This window comes from Thermobia domestica, chromosome 3, assembly GCF_964235325.1.
Source record: "Thermobia domestica chromosome 3, izTheDome1.hap1.1, whole genome shotgun sequence".
NCBI lineage: Eukaryota > Metazoa > Arthropoda > Insecta > Zygentoma > Lepismatidae > Thermobia > Thermobia domestica.
This window is the reverse complement of record NC_137456.1, coordinates 242,900,574-242,922,454: the sequence shown is the minus strand read 5'-3', so window position 1 is coordinate 242,922,454 and position 21,881 is coordinate 242,900,574. Positions and strand designations below refer to the sequence as shown.

The 21,881-nt window shown below is 34.0% G+C and overlaps 1 protein-coding gene across 1 annotated transcript in view; it reads left to right on the top strand.

Annotated features, from left to right (window-relative positions):
* Positions 1 to 21,881, top strand: part of LOC145680996 (uncharacterized) — a 1,339,336-nt gene that overhangs the window by 506,027 nt on the left and 811,428 nt on the right. The window lies entirely within an intron of this gene.

Genomic DNA, 21,881 nt, shown 5'->3' with positions numbered 1-21,881 from the left:
TGCATATGCTATGTTTGGGAAACTTATCCCTAAAAATTCATTCACAAGAATATATTCCCTTGGTTATTATTTTTCTTTCAGGGGAAATGACATATATCACATTGTAGGTTTGTTAATGAAATAGTTAATTAAGAAAAATGAACAGAATCGCCTAAAACATAATTTAGAAAATTGTCCCCAAAAATCTCAACCCTAAGAATAAACTACCCAACGCGGAATTTTTGATAATAAGTAACTTACAACACATTTGAATTGTTAGTACTTAAAATGATTTTGTGAAGGATGAACAAAATCTTCAGACTTCTTGTTTTGTTCAGAAAATCGTCTGGAGAAATTCACTCCCAACAAGAAACTATCTCTTGTTAATTTTTACTTACGACACAGTATAGCGATATTAATAAATATAATGTATATTTATAAAATATGAGCGAAGTCTCCTCAGTTGCTTTTGGGCAAAAACTCGCTCCCAAGAATAAACTAGACTTTATGAATTTTAATGAGAAAACACTTCCGCCACTGTGTACTATTATATATATATATATATATATATATATATATATATATATATATATATATATATAGATAGATAGATAGATAGATAGATATATCAGTAGCGACTCGTAGTCTGTACAAGCACCGGTTGCAATGTTGCAATATCAAAAGTATGTAGGTGCGCGCAAGTGTTCCCCTTCCTCAGCATTCTTGAGTCTTATCCAAAAAAATATTCAGGAAATATGAAGAGGAAAGTCTTTTAAGCTCTATTTGTATATTATTGATTGAATTATTTCTCTAACATTGATTTAATATATAAGCTATTTCCTTTTTTCAAACAACTACTCTCAATGTACGTTTATACACTATTTATATACAAAACCTCTACACTCATGTTATTGAACACGAGATAAATCGAATATATAGTATGTGCTGTAAGCCACGAATGATGGCGTTAATCCGAAAAGAAGAAAAAAAGCAAGAAAATTGCATGCATGCAGTTAAACAAAATTATTTAATTATATAAACTATGCATTATTTTAGAATGGAAAGTCTTTCTTCGTTTTTTTTGGGCTTCAATTTTTTCTATGACTTTATTGAAATCTGAAATACTGCTCGCCAAGTTTCTCTGAATAGAAAGCATCGCTACCGCAAATATTTTCCGCTTTATTTTCTTTAGGGTCCAGAAACACCTCTCTCCTCCGACAATATGCATTTTGTTCGCATTTCTTTGTATAAATATACGGCACAAAAAGTCCATTTTCAGAAGCCACGTATTTTTGTCTGTAAAGAAGCATGAAATCTAAGATGTTTTCCTTCGAAAATGAACTAAATAAAAATAGTTTAACATTCCAGCAAACTAGGCTAAAGAAGACAGATGAGTATTGGAAGTGAATGATTTGATATTAATTTATGCTCTCCACCGGAAATCGAACACGGAATCATGTGCACGAGACACAGAGCTAGGACTTAGACCAGTTGTAAGACATTTTCTTCTTCGAGACTCGATCGACCCTACCCCCCCAGAATAGGATTTTTTAAAAAATGAAACTTTTCCCAAGAATTTTCACCTTTGTATTATAAATGTTAAATAAAATCTATTGACTTCGAACGACCGCCCCCCAAACTTTCAGTCTGGATCCGTCCCTGCTACCACCAGACTTATATTTGTTCTTTGCGAGTTTATGCTTTTGTGAATAACTTCTTTCTTCGAAGCGTCTGTATCTCCCTTACCCTATCAATTGAGTCAAGCGCTGCTAAGCGGAGGAATTCGTAACTATTACAGAAGCTGACCAGGTACGGAAGAAAGTGGAACCGCAAGAGAGCAATACGGGAAGATAGGAGCGATGCAAGAATAAATCCACTTCCCCATGTTAAGAGATAGGAGCTCGCTGCCATATGCTCAATGTTACTGCTACCAGTGGCAACGTTCGCTGCCATGGGAAATGTAAATCTCTCTCTTCTGTTTTTTAATTGACTTTTTTTTAGAAATGCATCAATACTGTTTTGCGCTCAAGAGCAGAGGTTTATCTTTTACTGATACACTACTTTAATACTTAAAATATTTTTAGTATTAAAAAAATATCCGGTTGCACAACCATGCAACATATAGTACCAGCCGCCGTTGATATATATATATATATATATATATATATGAAACATGAACAAAAGTGCTGAAGTTAGTTCTGAGAAAGTCACGCAGAAAGAACCAACTTTCAAGAGTTAACTATCTCCCTCTATACTTTTCCTAGAAAAAATACCATATAACAATGTTATTAGAGGAATGTTCATTTTTGACATATCATATAAACTAAGTCGTTAGAGCCGTTTTTGGGAAAATCGCAAACTCTGATGTTCACTTTTCAGTAAACTATCCTTATTTACTGAGATAATTGAAGAAACGGCCTATAGAATATTATACAAACGTTAGGAAATCAAATAGAATGAACGCACACTATAGTATACCTTGTATGTATATATTTATGGCTTACATAAGTGCAAAAGGACATAAAAGTAATAACGTTTGGTAGCAGAGAGAAACGAAACCCAAGATATGCATTTTCAGCTCAAAGAGTATTCAACAGCAATATTTGGACCAAGAAGGATAGGTGTGTGTCACACCCTTAATACTTGTTGCTCTCCCCTTTTCTCTTAAAGAGCCTATCCGGTAGCAATGATATGAACAGACTTTGGGGGAGATGGCTGAAGTTCGGTTCAAATGTAGATGGGACTATGTAGATTTAATATTCTAAAAGCAAATTTTTCTAAAACGGATGGAATATAGTCAATAAACGTACGAAACATTAATGTCAATCGAAAATCAATGAAAAACAAATAATTCCTCCACTTATCTCAAAACTCAAAAGAGGGTGATGGCTAATTCAGTTTAAATATGAAAAAGACCATCTAGATTCTACATTCAAAAAGGAAATTGTCTTAAAATGGATGGAACATATTCAAAAAGTACGACACATTCATATTAAATTCAATGGAAAATCAATGAACAAAAATGAATTCATCCACATATCTCAAAAAACTATAATAAGGAGATGGCTAATTGAAAGCTTATTGCAAAGACATAATGAAACATTTAAAAACAATATACAGCACATAAGGTAAATATTGATGAAACATTGTCAAAAAACCAAGTGGTTTGAGTAAAATTAATAATAATGAAAAGTATATGCATCTTATTCTAATTACCCAGAGCACCCCAGGTGGAGTTTACGTGCTTGAAATATCTCACATCTCCAGACTCGATTTAGCAAGCAACGTGACTTTTGACCTGATCACGTGACACAGTCTGGTCCTTATGGCAAACCAGATAGGTCCTTTCTCGTAAACGTCTTGGAATAGATTTCACCAAGGCAGCTGCTATTACTGTTCTAATATTCTTCTATTCGGTCAACAATACACGCTTGAGACAATTTTTGTTAAAGAAAACTTGTGTTTGCGGATGTTTTACCAAAAAGCTGCCACACATTGTTGATTGACATCCGGTGATTTTGGAGGGGCATGAAAGCAGCTGGGAGTTTAATAAAAATATGTTCGGGTTAAGAGCTGTATGTTTGGGTCATTGTGTTGAATGGATATATAACATATTTACCAATAAGGCTTATAGTATTAACACTGCTGATAATGTGCATATTTAAAATATCGATGTAACATTTAATATCCATCTTATCCTCAATAATACAGAACCCAATCTATTTCACTCATACTGCCACACATGATTACAGATTTCGTACGATGTTCAGTAGTAGCCGTGAGACTTTTCTCAGCCAGATGAAAATTCTTCTGCAGCTACACAAGCACATACCTATCTGATCTCAACAAATTAAATTTACTTTCGTCAGTGAACAATACTTTAAGTCAAAATTCATAGGTATGAAGTTCATGTTACTTTGCCTACGTTGCAATCTTCTTTTTCTTTGTCCTGCTTGTGTTAAGTTTGCATCGGGCTGTAAGGCCATGGTATTTGGAGTCATGAATTATATTTCGAACCATTAGTGCATATACCTTCTTCAGTAGTTTCGTGCTACGGATAACTGGAACTTTTTTCTTTATCGGATTATCACTATTATTACTTTGGATCTGATTACAAATAGATCTACTACGAAATTGCCAGTCGTTGGAAAAATGGTTGGGTTGTGATCAACTTCCAGGGCGGCTTTTGAAATTACCTAAACATCTCTCCAGTAGAAGATGTTATTGCTAATATGATGATTTATCCTTTATGTCTTTCTCCGTCGAAGCGAAACTGTCGATTCAGGTAGCAACGGTCTTGAATTCAATGAAATGCATCGCAAACGTATCTGCTAACACCAACAATGGTCAACAGATATGACATCCTCAAATTCCCCCAAATTCACTCAAAGGTCGTTGCGGACTTTCCATAACCCTTCCTTAATTACCGTATTTTTCTACCGACCGACTTCTTCAGTCATCTTGCACTTGTAGAAGGGGAAGAAGTTCCTTGATGACCAAGCGCTGCAACGTCCAGTTAGGAATTCCTTTGTACAGCAAATTATTGATTTCTTTCATCATGAAACTCAACCGTTACCTGGATAATGATGACTAACCAGATACTGTAGTTTCCATTTCTCTCACTTTGAAGTACATACGTCACAGTCTGACATTCAATCGCAACAACACGATAGCTTACAATACTGTTGGATATTATAGATAGTTCAACAACTATTTACGGACAATTAGAGGATCAAAATTATAAGGAAATGAAGATTTAAACTCTGCAATATCTCTATATGTTGGAAAAAAATCATAAATGGATTACCATTTCCATATGAATATTAACACAATTTATACTTGGTATCTCTGGAGATATGCACATACATATTTCTGTATGTTAAAATTTTATGCGTCGTTAAAAACAATTTTTAAATGTCAGTGATTTTTACAATTAAATTTAACACTATATATTGAACTCTATATATATGTATTTTTGGAAATAATGATCTTTAAAAAGAATATTGCTAATGGAATTTTCCCGTATAATATTTTAGTTTTAAGAAACCCTTACTAATAACGCCTACATTGAACCATAGAACATATCACATTACAGTAATGATTGCAATACAAGCTCAGGGGTAAATTATGCTCTAGACACAGCTGAAACTCTAGAACCAGCTTTTATTTCTACTTTTTAAACAGAAAAAAAAAAAAAAGAATTTGAAATTGCCCTTCTTTCTAAATGTAAATTGTTATTGACTGTATAACGAAACACTGATTAATAACCACACTTAATTACGTAGCAACGTTATGCGATATGATGGAACTTGGATTGATCATTACTAAGTAATTAATATTTTGATTTGATGAGTAAGAAAAAAAATCCATTTTATTTGCTCCCGAGAACACAGTATATAGGATTAAAACGAGAGATAATTAATGCTGGAATTTTGCCTTCAGCGATTCTCACGTTAACAAGAAAGAACCTCTTCGCTTATTTCATTTTGAAAAGTGTTTCATATACGGATATCAAATTTTCAATCTACTGCTCTCCTAAATTGATAGTGTGGATGATAATATTAGAGATTATCCAACCACATATCTCTACTAGACATTATTAGCTATTTTAAATTGAGTAAATGGCCAATTTACCTTTGTTGTTCCAGTATATCGTAATTAGCGGAATTGCACGTTTTTTGCACAGAAGAATAAATAAGAATAATGTTTAATGATTTTTAATAAGGATAGTAGGGAGGATCACGTGAAATATATACAGTGAAACCTGTCTTTAGCGGAATCGAGCGGGACTCGCAAAAATTTCCGTTAAAGTCAGGTTTCCGCTTAATGGAGGTAGACGTTGTCTTTTTTAAAATATATGCTTATAATGGACATACTGTGAAAATGTTCTACGTACCTTTTTCAATTACAGTATTTCTTCAGTATTTCTTTCTTCTACGAATTAATACACAAAAAGTTTAAAATTAATACAAAATATGCTAAGCACATGCTTTCTTTATTTTTTCCAGTAGTCAAACAGTGTTTTCTGTATGCATTGCTGCTTGGCTGCTCTACTTTCCGCACACACTTTAGTCTGACACACTACACCAAGTAAATCAGAGTCATTTTTTCGTAAGGCAAATTGCTGCAGTTCTTTCAAACTTCTCAGAGCATCTTAATACGTCTTTATTCTAATCTCTTTTTGGAACACGGTATTCCTCTTCTTCCATCTCGTCTTCTCCTTTCCGACTTTCCGTATGATTCTTGATTAAGGTGAGGGGATTAAGGACAAATTGTGGGGGTGAATATGAATAGTGGTTGGGGAAGGTCAACAATGGCCAAAAAATTTAACAAAAGAACGAAGAACTTATCACAGACAGTATAATGTATATCACAGATAGCTGGTTAAAGATAGAAGTCAGTGGAGAGATTTTGTGAACCGGCATGGAACCTCCGGGTTCCATAGACCATAAAGAGAGAGTATATGTTTGTAAATGTATGTGTATCCCCTCTCACAGGATGTCTAAATGCTGTAGTCCGGAACTCAAAATTTTCCGTTAAAGGTTTATTTTGCTTTCCGTTGTCCGCATAACAAAGTTTCCGCTTAATGAAGGGACTTTTACACGTTTTTTACTGGAAAATTCACGGGACCGTGAAATATTTCCGTTTAACACAGTTTTCCGTTTAATAAAGGGTCCGTTGAAGGCAGGTTTTACTATATATATATATATATATATATATATATATATATATATATATATATATATATATATATATATATATATGGAATATAGATAACCACTGTTGAAGTCACCGTTACATTTCAATATGCTAACAGATTGGCTTCATTAACAAATTTGATCGAGGGGATTGCTTTAGCTATCTCTTGCAATAAACATAATTAGAAATCACTTGCATTTACAGGATATGAGCTACTGATATCCAGCGTTAAAATCGCCGTTATCCATTAATATGTTAAAGGATTGACTCTATCCTCGAACGAACTTGTTCAAGGTAATAACCCAGCTATCTGTTGCAATAAACATAATTAAAAATCAGTTACATGTATGGGATGTTGGGTATTGATAGCTACCGTTAGAGCCACCGTTATCTTTTAATATGTTAATGGATTCACTCCATTAACGAACTTGTTCGAGGCAATTGCTCTAGTTATCTGTTGTAATAAAAATAATTAAAAATTACTTACATATATGGGAAATGATCTACTGATAGCCTCCTTTATCCGTTAATATGTTAACGGATTGACTTCATTAACGAATTTGGTCGAGGCAATTGCAATCTGTTACAATCTGTTACATTAAACATAATTAGAAATTACCTACATGTATGGGATATGTGGTATGATAGCCAAAGTTAAAGTCACCGTTATTTGTCAATATGATAAGGGATTGACTCTACTAACGAACTTGGTCGAGGTAATTGCTCCAAATATCTGTTACGATAAACGTAATTAAAAATGAGTTACATGTATGGGGGATGAGCTACTGATAGCCACCGTTTCAGTTATTATCAGTTAATATGTTAACGGATTGACCCCAGTAACAGACACGATCGAGGTAATTGTTCTAGCTATCAGTTGGAAAAAAAAAAAAACTTGGAGACAAGTAAACTACCCCTTGGAGACCTTTTAATTAAAAATATTTACCATGTTGTAGAATTGCTAATTGAATATTTGTTTGTGATGTATAAACAAAATTTCCTGATTTATTATTGAGAAAATCGTCCAGGAGAAACTCATTTCGAACACGAGTGCATTTATTTTGATTCATAGCAATATATATATATATATATATATATATATATATATATATATATATATATATATATATATATATATACCATATTGTAGGTTTGTTAATGGAACATTTATTTATGAATTAGAATTAAAATCGCGACAGACTTTTTTTTTTTTTTTTTTTAAATCGTCCGAGAAATTCTTAGGTCATGAGTGGCCTATCTTGTAGGCTCCCATTTACAAGCATGTACAGATTTTGTTAGAAAGAAAAATCTACTTGTACATACATGGCTATTCCAAAAAATGTATTCACACTAAAAAACACATTACTCATAAGAGATGGCTTTAATTTGTAATGGCTACAGATTTAACGTGCACTGCAAGGAAATGTAAAGGAATAAAGATTTCAAAGAAATATTGTTCTCACCTTACCTTACCTGTTTTATCGATCCCAGATCATGTAAGTACCTGGTAGACAATATTGTACACGTGTATTCATGAAAATTAACAGGATTCTACTGTTTCATACAAGCCCTCTTTTTGGTGTACGTGGTCCCGGATTCGATTCCTGGTGGGAGAGCTTGTGTAAAATTTTAACTGTCAGATATTTCTATGCTCATTCCTATCGTGCTGAGTGAAGTAGAAAATGATAAAAGATTGAGAGAAGAAAATTAGGTAAATCAAGTAACTGAGAAATATTTCATAAATCAGCTAAGTTTAAAAAGTTGTTAGCGTCTGTAACTTTGGAGCACGTGATCATAAGTTCGATTTTTGGTGGTAGTTAAACTAAAGAAAGTTAATTTCTTTTCTTCCTCCCATATTCTCATTCGACAAATTCTTTCACAATCATTCATTTTCATTAACCTTAGGAACGCAAAGGTATATTTGGGTTACATTAAACACCAACGGGGGGGGGGGGGCTCTGAGACCCACAACTTAAAGGTCATTTTTTTCACGGAAACTAATTTAGAGTGTATGATATGAACTTGTTATGTCTGACACACCATATATTTTTATTCTCTAATATTACTGTACTAGGTTTCTAAGTACAGTGTTGCCTACTATATATTTGTATAATTGTTTAAGTTTTTTTTTGTTTACCTCAATAAGTGCCCGTACGACCTGTTTATTTTATTTGTTTCTATAGCAAAATTATCATACAGATCAATAGCAACTTAGTTCCGTGTAGTATGTGTACAAAGATGGCTTCTAATCATATTTCGGTGGTGATACGCTAGAGTGGGGATGGAATGGGGAGCAATGGGGTATATTTCAGTATTCCAATGAATTGAGGGTTGACCTCGTCCAGGCTATCCTTCGAATGGAGAAATACTTTTTAATTTTGTTTCCGCGAAGAGATAGACAGTGTGAGGAACCTTCATTGGACACTATAGCGAATGTTACCAGAGAATCAGTGTTGCCAACCCAACATAAATTATAATTTTTCCGTTAGCACAACGTCAGGTTTTTGCACTTGGGAAATGCATATGTAAAACGTATGCAAACAAGCTACCACTTGTCTGTCAGTGTTACAAACTAACACTACCACAGCATCGCGAATATTACTAGGTATTCCATGCAATAAACATAGCACTGCTTCCATTGGTTTCGTTATCATTAGCATGATCAAATAAAATGTCAAATCATTGTTTTCTCCATCAAAACCTGGCAGATATATTTTCGCTTCGTTATCTTCAAGCTTACTACCTTCGGTGCCAGATTCATTTAAAAGTTCTTGCAATTCTTTCTCCATTGAACTTTCGTGAAGAGCACGATTTGCCAATTTTCCAATGCTGCTGCAGATTCCCACATACAGTAACAATTTTCTTTCAAATGTGCGTCTTCAGTCAGTGTTGCAGGCTGCTGCTTGTAAATTCTACGATTAAAAATAGCAGAGTTGGAGCAGCATAGTTCTTTCCCACCACTATTGAAACTTACACACACACACACACAAACACACACACACACACACACACATATATATGTATATATATATATATATATATATATATATATATATATATATATATATATATGTGTGTGTGTGTGTGTGTGTGTGATTATAATATAAAATGACATGTTTAGGTGTAAACAGGTTTGAAGGAATAAGCTAATAGAAGATAACATACTTAGCTACCAAGGAAACAATCAGAAAAATATAAATAATAAATATTTATAATGTGTAGTTGGCAACACTGCACCATAATAATAGTCTCAATGCATGGTGTAATATCAAAATTGTTTCAAAGGAAAATATAATAAATAGCAAAAACTCTCGAAAGTAACAGTTAGCGTACTCAGTGAATAGATCCTTAATATTGCCAAGGAGTGGCCCCCTGAGGCCCAAAACGTTTTATTTATTTATAAAGAGAAAAAACAAAACGCTAGAAACTAAGCAAGTACGTTTTATGACGAATAGGTCAAGTCTGACAATATCATTTATTTAGATTTTTTTAATGAAATTACAATTGTTACAAAATGTAAATATATATATATATATATATATATATATATATTGTAGCCTTCCAGGTCTCCCCCCCCCTAGTGTTCCTAGGGTTAATTTATTGTTTCTTTTTAGTCTAAGAACATAATCATGAGGAGTAAAATCGATATTTCATTTTTTCTTAGCTAGTTTACTCCAACCACCTTATCAGTATGGTAATTCAACCTACCCTAACCTAATATCAATTAAAATGGTTGAATTAAAGTAATATCTCGCTTTCTCAAACGCTGTGTTATGCATAATAATTGGATTTTCTAGTTGCCAGTTGATGTAAATACAAAAACAATGTACACATCACTCACGTACGAAACAAAGAGAAATTATCTTTCCATTCAAATGAACTGGCAGTTTAATTTAACAATCGGTGCTCTGCCAACGGTGATAGGAGGAAAACTGATTACTAATTGAACAGGATTACTTGTAAATGGTTGCAGAGACATCGACGAATTAAAAAAAAAAGAAAATCATTCGTTTCAGGATAAAAAAAAAAAAGAGGAGCGATTGCTACATTTAACCAAAGCAAACTCTTTTATTCATTTAAAAGGTAGCAAAGAAAAGAGAAGCAGTCGTTTATTGGTGGTACGGAGTTTGTCACTTCATTGATTAAAGAGAGAAGGAACAACAGACAAAACAAACAATAAAATAAGAGAATTTTTCCTCCATTAGAAAAATCAATTGGAAGAGATTTGAGAAAATCCCTAGGGCAACCCTCCCCTTTTCACTTCATTTTTATCTAAATTGATGTCCGCATTTAGTATTAATTCAATTATTTTAACTTAACAGAAACAAAACAAAGTACGGTAATTCATTTTCTGTAGTGACAGATAAAAAATGGCTGGCATTGTTTGTAAAATTGTGGTTTTATACTAACATTTTAGGAGAGAAGAATGTAGCAATTAATTAAATGAATGGTGTATTAATTTTTTAATAGAAATTTTCAATATTCTTTGTATGTTTAGTTTAGAGCAGAATTGAAAAGACAAAAACTCTCAGCAATAAATATTGATATTAATTTCTTGTAATTACAAATAGTATAAACATCACGTTAAGATAAATCGACCAACAATAAATAAAAGTTGCTATTTAATGTTTCATTAAGACAAATCAAACAACAATAGATAGAATCTGCTACTTAGCGTTGCATTAGGAGAAATCAAACAACCATAGATACAATTTTCTACTTAACGTTTCATTAAGAGGAACCAAAGAACAATAGATGCAGTATATTTCTTAATATTTCATTAAGAGAAATCAAACAACAGGTGCAATTTGCTAATTAATGTTTCGTTAAGAGAAATCAAATAACAGTAGATAAAAACTGCTAATAAAGGTTTCATTAAGAAAAATTGAACAACAATAGATACAATTTGGTATTTAACGTTTCATTAAGAGATGTCGAGCAACCATAGAAACAATCTTTTATTTAAAGTTTCCGTAAGGAAAGTCAAATGATAATACATAAAATCTTGTTCTTAACGTTTCACTAAGAAAAGTCAAACAACAAGAGACAGAATCTGCTACTTAACGTTTCGTTAAAACAAATCAAATAACAAGAGATAGATCGCGTACCTAACGTTTTATTAAGAAAACTCAAACAAAAATACATCCAATTTTCTACTTAATGTTTCATTAAGAGAAATCAAACCACAATAGAAAGAATTTTCTACTTAACGTTTTATTAAAGGAAATCAAAGAACAATCGATACAATCTTCTACTTAACGTTTCATTCGAAAAAGTCAAATAACAATAGATAGTATCTGCTACTTAACGTTTCATTCAGAGAAGTTAAACAACTAGAGATAGAATCTGTTACTTAACGTTTCATTAAAGGAAATCAAACAACAATAGACAGAATCTGTTATTTAATGTTTCATTAAGAGAAATTAATCAATTATAGATACAATTTTCTACTTAACATTTCATTAAGTAAAATCAAACATCAATAGAAAAAAATTTTACTTAAAAGAGTATTCAGAGAAATCAAACAAAAATAGATAGAATCTGCTACTTAATGTTTCATTAAAAGCAGTCAAACAACAATAGATAGAATCTGTTAGAACAACAATAGATAGAATGTTTCATTAAGAAAAACTAAACAAGAGACAGAATCTGATATTTAGCATTTCATTAAGAGAAACCAAACAACAAAAGAAACAATTGTTTACTGAATGTTTTAGTAAGGGAAATCAAACAATAGATACAATCTGCTGCTTAACGTTTCATTAGAAAAAGGTCAAACAACAATAGACAGAATCTGTTATTTAATATTTCATTAAGAAAAACAAAACAATCATAGATTCAATTTTCTACTCAACGCATTAAGAAAAATCAAACAACAATAGATAAAATGTTACTTAACATTTCATTAAGGGTCAATCCATCTGAATTTGTCCAAAGATGGGGAAAATGGTTGCTCGATCATCTCCGAAAATTATAGAAATTGGAGTGTGATGAACTTTGTGTATGAGATGCTCAATAACATAATTCACGTTGTCGTATGTACAAGTGTTCCTGAGTTGCGGCCATCTTTGTAGTCGGTGGAGTGCCATTTTTTTTATATTTACAAGCGTTTACGAAAACTACTGTTGCTCAGCACGTACGTACCAAATGAACTCCAAACAAAAACGAATGTTTAGAGGAGAGACTGAGATTCACGGAGAACATACACTCTTGCTTCTACATAAATATGCAGGGTTGCAAGCCAATATATGAAATCTCTAGAAAAAGTACAGAAAATTACACTTTTAAAGGGGCTGTATTTTGAAATGGCATAAAGTGTGGGGTTCATAAGTTTAGTGCTGTATACTATTACATGTAAAAATTGTGCAGAAATATCCACAGCTATGATACTACTGGCACCATAGTTTTATAGTGGTCCGAAAGTTGAAGTTTGTGATTTTGAAGCGATGTTTGGGGCATAATATCTCAGGAGGGCAAAGTACTAAAATTGCTGCTTAGGCCACAAAAAATTCTGTATGTGAACTGGCCATCCCTCAACAAGTCGTTCAACACAAAACATCGAAGGACTTTGTGAGAGTGTTGCTGAGAGTTCAAGAACATTTGTTCGGCACCGATGTAAAAATTTGGAAATTTCGAGAAGTTCTGTACAGCGTAGTCTTAAGAAATGCGATTTAACGTTATTGAACTTTTCTCTTGAGGTTTTTATGAGGTCTAAGGTTTATACCAACAAACCCATGACCACCCACGCCTAGAAGGGGAAAATTAGCTACATTTATGCAAAACGGTCATGGAAATTTTCAACAAAAGAGTGAGTATGTGCCATCAAAGCCGTGGAGGCAATTTACCCGATATACTGTACCATACATAATCCTATAGTGTATACATTATGAATCAATAAAAAAAACAATTTTTAATTATAAACCTGTGTTTTCTGTCAAAAAATACTTCTTGCATGAATTTTGAGACTCCCACTATCTAGTAGCATTGCACCATTTTTAAATTACTTACGACCTCCGACATAAAGAATGTTTATTCAGTACTACGTTGAGTAGTACTGTACTAGCAAATTGCTCAATCTTGACACGGGACGAATAAGATTTATGAAAAATATTTCTAAGAAATAAATTTAAGAAATCCACTTTGAAAGTACTTGTTAAATGTAAGTTCTGCTTTGCTGAAGTTATATAAACTCACACAATCGTTAGTGAATAAGTTTTCACATGGTCAAGATACAGTCAAATCACTTTACCGCCTCTAAAGTGGTGAAATCACCCCAATCCATGCAAACTTTGGTCAAGACCAATGAGTCAATTTATCAAATCCATTTACTTTAGAAACGCTCATAAGTGCCCTAACAGCACAAGATGTGCTAGTTATGTGCCATTTAGGTGTCCCAGCTACTTTTTAGGTACCCGACACTTGGCACATATGATATTCATGTGCTAAGTATGTTAGAAGTTTTAGGTATTGTTACACCTAATTGACATTTACAACTATGCACCACCAGGAACGTTCCCTTCATTGCCTCCGTGGCCAAGTCGGAATTCTTGAGAAGCTTCATTTTGGGCCAATTTTTTAAAATATGGTTAAGACGTTATACTCCCAACGTACTGCCCAACTTAAACTGAACGGAGCCTTAACGCGGGTCTTTCCAATTAACCGGGGGCTTATTCAGGGCTGTCCCTTGTCCCCCATGCTTTACAACATTGCCGTTATGCCGGTTCTGCATAAGATCCGGAATGAAATGACGGGATTGTGTGTTCCTCCGGCTACTGTTAAAGTTCAGAGTTTCATAGATGATATTTGCTTTTTCTTTCGCTCCCAGCGCGATTTAGATACTATCCTTACTAATCTCCAGATATTTAGTCAACTGTCTGGTGCGGAATTACATCCCACGAAAACGAAATTACTTGTTTTGAATGATACGTCTTCTTGCCCTTTTGTCTCCCCCTTCCCTGTCGTTAACACTCATAAAATTCTCGGCATCACTTGGCATACCAATATAAAAGCATCTATTCAGGCAACATATGGAGGGGCTGTTCCTAAGGTCATTAACTTGCTTTATAAACACAAAGCTCGCAATCTTACATTACATGAGCGAGCGACCTTCTTAAATATTTTTGCCTTCAGTCTATTGTACTATATAATGCAGATTTTTCAGCTTTCTGTCTCAGACGCTAACACACTTAACAAACATCTGTTTGGCTTTTTGTGGTATCAATCGACACTGCGAGTACATCGTCGAACTGTGTGTACGACCAAGCAAGTAGGAGGGTTAGGTATTAAAGACGTGGCTCTTCAAGGTCGTTGTCTACTACTACAACGTACGTGTCAGCTGTTAACTTCCTTTTCTGAGTCTTTCTCCGCGTGCCATATCATGCGTTGCCTTCGGCACGTGACTCTCAGTTCACCTGTTTCTATTCTGAACTGGTCCCAACCTTACCATTATCTGCGCACCGTCATTCTAGACATTTCGTATGCTCTTATCAGTCACACAGCTATTGAAGATATGACTATGAAGAAATTGTATACTTATTACGCAAATTATCTCTATATCCCCCTAAATGTGTTACTCGCCATCCCAATTGTTTTTGGGCGCAAATTTGGCATACTATTAATTCCTCTTTTTTACCCTCTGGAATGAGAGAGTTATGGTATAGGTTAGTGCATAATGTATTTCTTACTAACCATCGAGCATGGGAACTCGGTTTTCGACCAGATGCTCAATGTATCCGATGTGGACAAGCTGACACACTCATCCATCGCTTGCAAACATGTCCATCCATCCAGCATTTGTGGCGTAGCTATACACATATTATAGCACGAATACTTCGTGTTGATCAACGGATTATTAATAGTGAGCCGTTTTTTCTTTTGCCTGATTTCAAATACTTCCTACGTCCTAAACACAATATCATAGTGTGGTTAACTATTCACACAGCGGCTATCCTACTTACGGAAAATGAGCTGGTGACACAAGCCATGTACATTTTTAGACTACAGTGCTCTTTAAAAACAATGCCTTCAGATCTACGCTTGCGTCATTTTGCCCACTACCCAACTGCTGTTTACTAATTTTTTTTTCGTGTGTGTGTTTGTGTGTATACTTCATGTGATTGATTTTCAATTGTATTGCAGTGGTATCCTTTTTGTAATTTGTGATTACTCTTTTATTCTTATTATATATACATATATGTAATGTAATTTCTCGCAATAAAACTGACTGTTAAAAAAAAGTCGGAAGAGCACGCGGCTAAAAATCCAAAGTTTGGTGGTTCGCGCCCACCCCGGGGTACATTTTTATACTTGTTTAAAGTGTTTTTAGACTCATCTTAATGTAAACACATTACGCATATAGGCGATTTAACATAGTTTGGGGAATAAATTTTGTGGTTCATTAACGCTTACAGCATGGGGAACATACCTGGAACATACTAGGTACGTTCCCCAGGTACCTGTCAGACATGTGCCTAGGAGCGGACATAGACTTTGACTATCACTTGCCATCCATGTGATTTCTATCTCAGAGGTACATAAGGTACTTACTGGATACACTCCCCTGTACCTGAGGAAACATCATAGGCATATGCCTGCTATGTAATTATGCTGTTAGGGTGTGTTTGTCCTAAGGTGACACCACGTTAAAAAGAATCTCTTAAACTCGATATCGGATTTTTTTCCATTTTCTGGAAGTTAATATTGAAAATTCGTATCCCTCAAAATGAATACCATTTTCGCCTTTAAATTGTCTTTTGCGGTCTCAAATCTTAGCACAATCGACTTGTTGCAGAAAATACATTATTCATATTCTGTATGTCGAAATACGTAATATACAAATTTCGTGGCTGTTTGGTAAGCATTTCAAAACAAATTACTAACTATAATAAAGAATCGTCTAATCAACTTAGATAGTTCTTCGAATAGAATTACTCAAATCTCTGTCTTACAGGCAATATATAGGGAATATTCATACACACTTTAAATTTCCGAGAGAGAAAAAAAGTTTAACTCCCATCCTCTTATATCCTGAGTTTCAGAAACTTCTAGCACATAACCATAGCATAGGCTCTAAGAACATTTACACGAAATTTCACCTAAATTTCACCCCAATATTAACCCGCACAAAAATTTCGGTCTATTAACTCGGTTTTCTCTCTTAGTGATCGCATTTTGTAAAATTTCGTCGTACCCTCAAACTAGAGTTTAGTAAGAAAATTTGTACAAAATTTCAAGCTGTTATACCCGACAGTTTCGAAAATCTGGTGAAGGGTAAAGAAAAGTTCTAAACTCTTTTCCCCATCTTATTAACATCCTATAGTGTTCAAGGAAAATATATGTATAAAAGAAAGTTACTACGCCTAACGTTTTTGAGGATTTGTTGAATGGTGTAACATTCTTCAAGTTTCTTTCCTCTCTTAAGGTTATTTTCGTAGTATTATATCTTGAATGAAAACATTTGCTGAAATGTTTAGTTTTCTCTACTTAGTTGTTTTTGTGGTTTGATGAACGGCGGAAAATATTTTCTTACCGATTACCCAATCAATTTTCCCTTTTTAAAACATTTTGTAAAACTTCTTTCTACTTTCTGCCTATAGCTTAAGGATGCCATCTGTACAAAATTTGAAATCCTATGCCTAACAATGTCGGAAATTGGTAAACGATAAACTATAAGCTGTCTTTATTCCCTTATTGGTCGCAATTAGTAATTTCTGATTTACTCCGAGCCGGAGTACACCGAGAATCTTTATACAAAATTTGAAGTCTTTGCGTCTTATTCGGTTTGGAGATTTGATAAATCACAGAAAAGATAAAACTTCCTTTTCTCTTTTAAATGTGGCATTTCGAAAAATTCTGTCTTATGTTAAGTCTAGGGTGTGTGGAAAATACTATAGATTTTTTTATGTTCTATCCCTACAGATTTCGGAAATGTGTAGGGCGTTGAAAAATCATTAAAAGTCACTTTTTTCATTAAAGATAGCTTTTTCTCCAAAAGTCTGTTTAAACACAGCTTAGGGCACAAGGAGAATATTTTTAATAATTTCAAGGTTATATGCTCAATAGCTTCAGAGATCTCTAAATCAATAGTAATAGAACAGTAGAACAACATCCAAGTCCAAATCATCAGACTAAAGGTCACATTGCGTAAAACGTCCTCTTATGTTGAGCGTAGCGTATAAATGAAAAGCATTTATTCAGAATTTCAAAGCCGTATGTCTAATAGTTTTTGACAAGTGTAGAATAAAAAAAGACTTCAGAGTTCTTTACCCTTTAGAGGTTGTATTTGTGTCTTATTCTGCTTATTCTAGTAAAATTCTTTCTTACATTTACAGCCTAAGTAGAATATTGTTTTAAAAGATTCAAGGTTTCATGTCCAAAAATTTTAAAGATTTTGTTAACTGGAAGAAAATATTCAACCCTCTCTTTTGCCTTTAAGGGTCACCTTTCTTAAACTATATATTGTTTTGACTTGATTTAGTCCATACAGGATGTTTCAGAAAAAAATGCACAAATTTTACACACGAATGTTTCACGCCAAAATAAGAATAACAGTTACATTACAGTTTTGATGCATATGGAGAAACGATGTGTGTCGCTTAGAAATTCAAAGTGGATATATGTCTCTCGGCAAGATGCAAAATTAGGATCTGACTTGTTTAATGTGATAAACACTATACAAAATCTGTGAGGTTCCTTCAGCACAAAACACCATTGGTAGTTTTCGAAGCACAAAATATCGTTCGTCCTTGTCTCCACAACTAAAGTCCTTACCAAAGTACAAGATAAACTTCACAGTTATTTTCATCCAAGGAACGTTGTATATAATTTATTGGTTCCCTCCCAAAACACATTATGTATGTGTTAATGCATGGCTTAGCACACAGAAATAAATTCAATTATGTTATTAAACATTTGACAAATAGACTTCGTTAAAAATCTTTTCATTGACAAAAAGCAAAACTAATGGAAATAGAAAATTTCCACCCATCATTAAATCCATGGTGTGTCTGAATAATTAGGTAGTGAACAACCACAGAGTAAGAGAATTATCTCAAAAGCTACGCAACATGCATTAAGAGCAATCAATGCAGGAGATTAAGGAAAGCTGCTGCAAGTGCATTGCAGAAATTACGGCATCTGTTGAAAGGTGTAATCGCTGTGCGCTGTGGTAACGAAGGAAGATCTTCAAACCTCAATACCGCTACGTACATCCTGTGTCATTTCTATGGAGGTTTAAAACAAAGTTATCAGACAATGGGAATAGAATAAATTAGTAAAATCATGAAAAAAATTCAATGGGAAGTTTAAAATGAAGTAAATCTTAAAGTTAGCAATTGGGGATAAGAAATTTATATTACCTTGCGTACATTTATGTACTAAAATATCTTACTTGGAAATTGTTGGTAGTTTTTCTTACTCCCTGAAACTAATAATGAGATGTGAATACATTATAACCAGCTAATATATATGTTTTTATATGAGAATAGGTACACTGTTGTACTAAATAGTTTATTGCTAGCTAGGTAGATACAGCTAGCTTGATATAGATATATAATCATAGATAGATAGGTATAGATGTAGATATAGATAAAGATATGGATGGACAGATAAAGGTGCAATGGTCTTAAAGAAACTACGTAATACATACAAATACTAGTGAGTACTTCAGGTATACTTTGGTTCTAAAAACTTTGCCATACCATCTTACTTTAAAACAGCATCATTTGAAAACTGTACGTGGGAAATTCTAATGCTTTAGTTCTAAATAAAATCAATTATCTTAAGAGAATCAACATTTATCTGATTTAATTCCAAATGCGGGTTAGAGTACAGAACTTTTCAAAGACAGGTGGGCGGGCAGGTATTTCGAATAAGGTTGTACATTGCAGGTGCTTCTTGTAAAAAAATAAATAAACTACAAATTAAAATATTTATATAGTAACATAATTTCTGTTCTTCGCACGAGAAGAATAACGTTTCTACGAATTATTTGATAGATATATATACTTTTGTTTGAAAAGAACTTGTTCCGACATGATTAATTTAATTGGAGTTGAGCAAACGCCCAGTCCCTTTCTCTCCTTTAGGCGGCAATGCTTATAATATAACCTCGTATACTATAACAGGTTACCCTTATTTGGGAGAATTACATCATTTGCCACCCCCGCCTCCCTTCGTGACTACACACTTGACCTTGAAATTTAAATTTTTCGAACACATATCTTCAAATTCGGGTTGAGTTAAGAATTTTACCTTAGACTCGAACTTGATGCATTGTAAGAGCACGTGTGATTCCCACTAGATGTTAAACTGTAAACCCGCGTCCCAATGAGGTCGGTTGCGCAAGGTAACCTACTCCAATCAAATAGATTAAGAAACAATATCCCATCAAAAATCGAATACTCCACTAATTCGATTTCGAATAGTGAGTATCATTAAACGACTACAAAATTCTGCAGTAATACAGTACACTTGATGTGCTTTCGGCTGCTTCAGGGTCTGTCTGAGTCAGGCCGGGTCTCAGAAGCGAGATTGATACCTGGATTCCTCGGATAAAAATCGTGACCCGAATGTCCCAAGATAATTCGTGTAATCACTCCTTGGCATTGTACCTATATCACATGCAAATTTCCGGAATAACTGTTTCTCAATTTTAGTACACTTACGTTTTCGTTGTACTCATCTTTACATTTAAGATGACTTTCTTAGTGTTTAATAATCATACAGGCTTTCCCTTCACTCTAAAATACTTACTACATTTACCATTTACAAATGAAACTTCTATACCAAAAAGAGTTTCTCTTCAAATGTCTGTTGTTGGTCTGGAGAAGCATTCACCAAGTAATGAAGCCTCTCTGGCTTTTTTCTCCTTCTATCTCATTCTCGTTCTCAACAGATCCTATTATTTCAACTAGCAGAATGAGCTGAAGTAATCGAGAAGCTTGAGCTTGGAATTTTGCACAGCAGATGGCATCGTTTTCGAATTCCAATTTCTCACTAGGAGCCATAATTAGGTTTTCAAGAGAAGTACGGAACTACCTATCACCACTGACTGAACCCAGCTGGAGTGAGGTTATATAAAGAAAAGAATTCGAGTGTCAAAGAGGGAAGGGATTGGTAGGGAGTTTGCCTTAAGAATAGAGCGGCTTTTGTAATGAAATCTAAAGTGTTCTCAGAGCAAATATTATGGCTCTACATTTATTACAAGAACGCAAAGAAGAAAGACGTCTCTATTTTCCTTCCTTTTTCATTTCAATTCCATTTCTTTTCGCAACTTACTCAGATGGCTGGATGACAGGGAGTAATATAGCTGTAATACTTAAAACTTTCACTTTTGCGCTTCAAATAACTCAATTTGTCAATAGCCCTCTAGAAGATTCGATGCAAAAGGTAAACTAAACATCACATTCTCTTTTGTGATCTGGTAGAATTGTCTTTGGGATAATAAGGGAAAATATTTTTTTTTTTTATAGACAGAAGTTTTTATTTTATTTTTTGTATGAAGTTATACTCCCAAGAAATTAAACTTTATTAAGGAAAATGTATGGTTCTCATGGATTAATACAGCACCAGTTCTTAAGGGAAGTCACTTTGGTGCAAAAATACGAGATGTGTTCAAAAAGTATTGAAGATTATTTTTCCCAAGTAAAGCAATTAAACAAAGGAGACTTTCTTATAGATGTAGAAGGGACACTCATGCAAAATGTGTCCGTCACTGGCAGTCAGCCTATGAGTGAAAAAGTGTAGTGAGCGGTCGTTGTATTTAAGGTTTTTGTAAAATGACACAAAAACTTGAGCACCGATATTGTATCAAATTCTGCCAAAAGTTTGGGGATACCCAAACGGAAACCATTCAATCAGATCGGTACATTCAATTTTGAACAATAATTAGAGAATAACGAGAGTTTCCGCGAAATTTGATTCAGGCTTTCATCTCCAAACTCAACATTCCTGTGTGTCGTCAGCCTCCCCACTCACCCGACATGGTTCCGTGTGACTTTTGGTTATTTCCCAAGCTGAAAATGCCACTAAAACTGAACCGATTTGAGTCAAGAGAAGACATCACACGGAATGCAACGGCATGGTTGCTCACAATTGCAAAAACTGTGTTTCAGAAGTGTTTCCAACAATGGTGGAAGCGCTGAGAGAAGTGTGTGCATTACCAAGGAAGAGTACTTTGAAGGAGGATAGTGCTTCGGATTTCC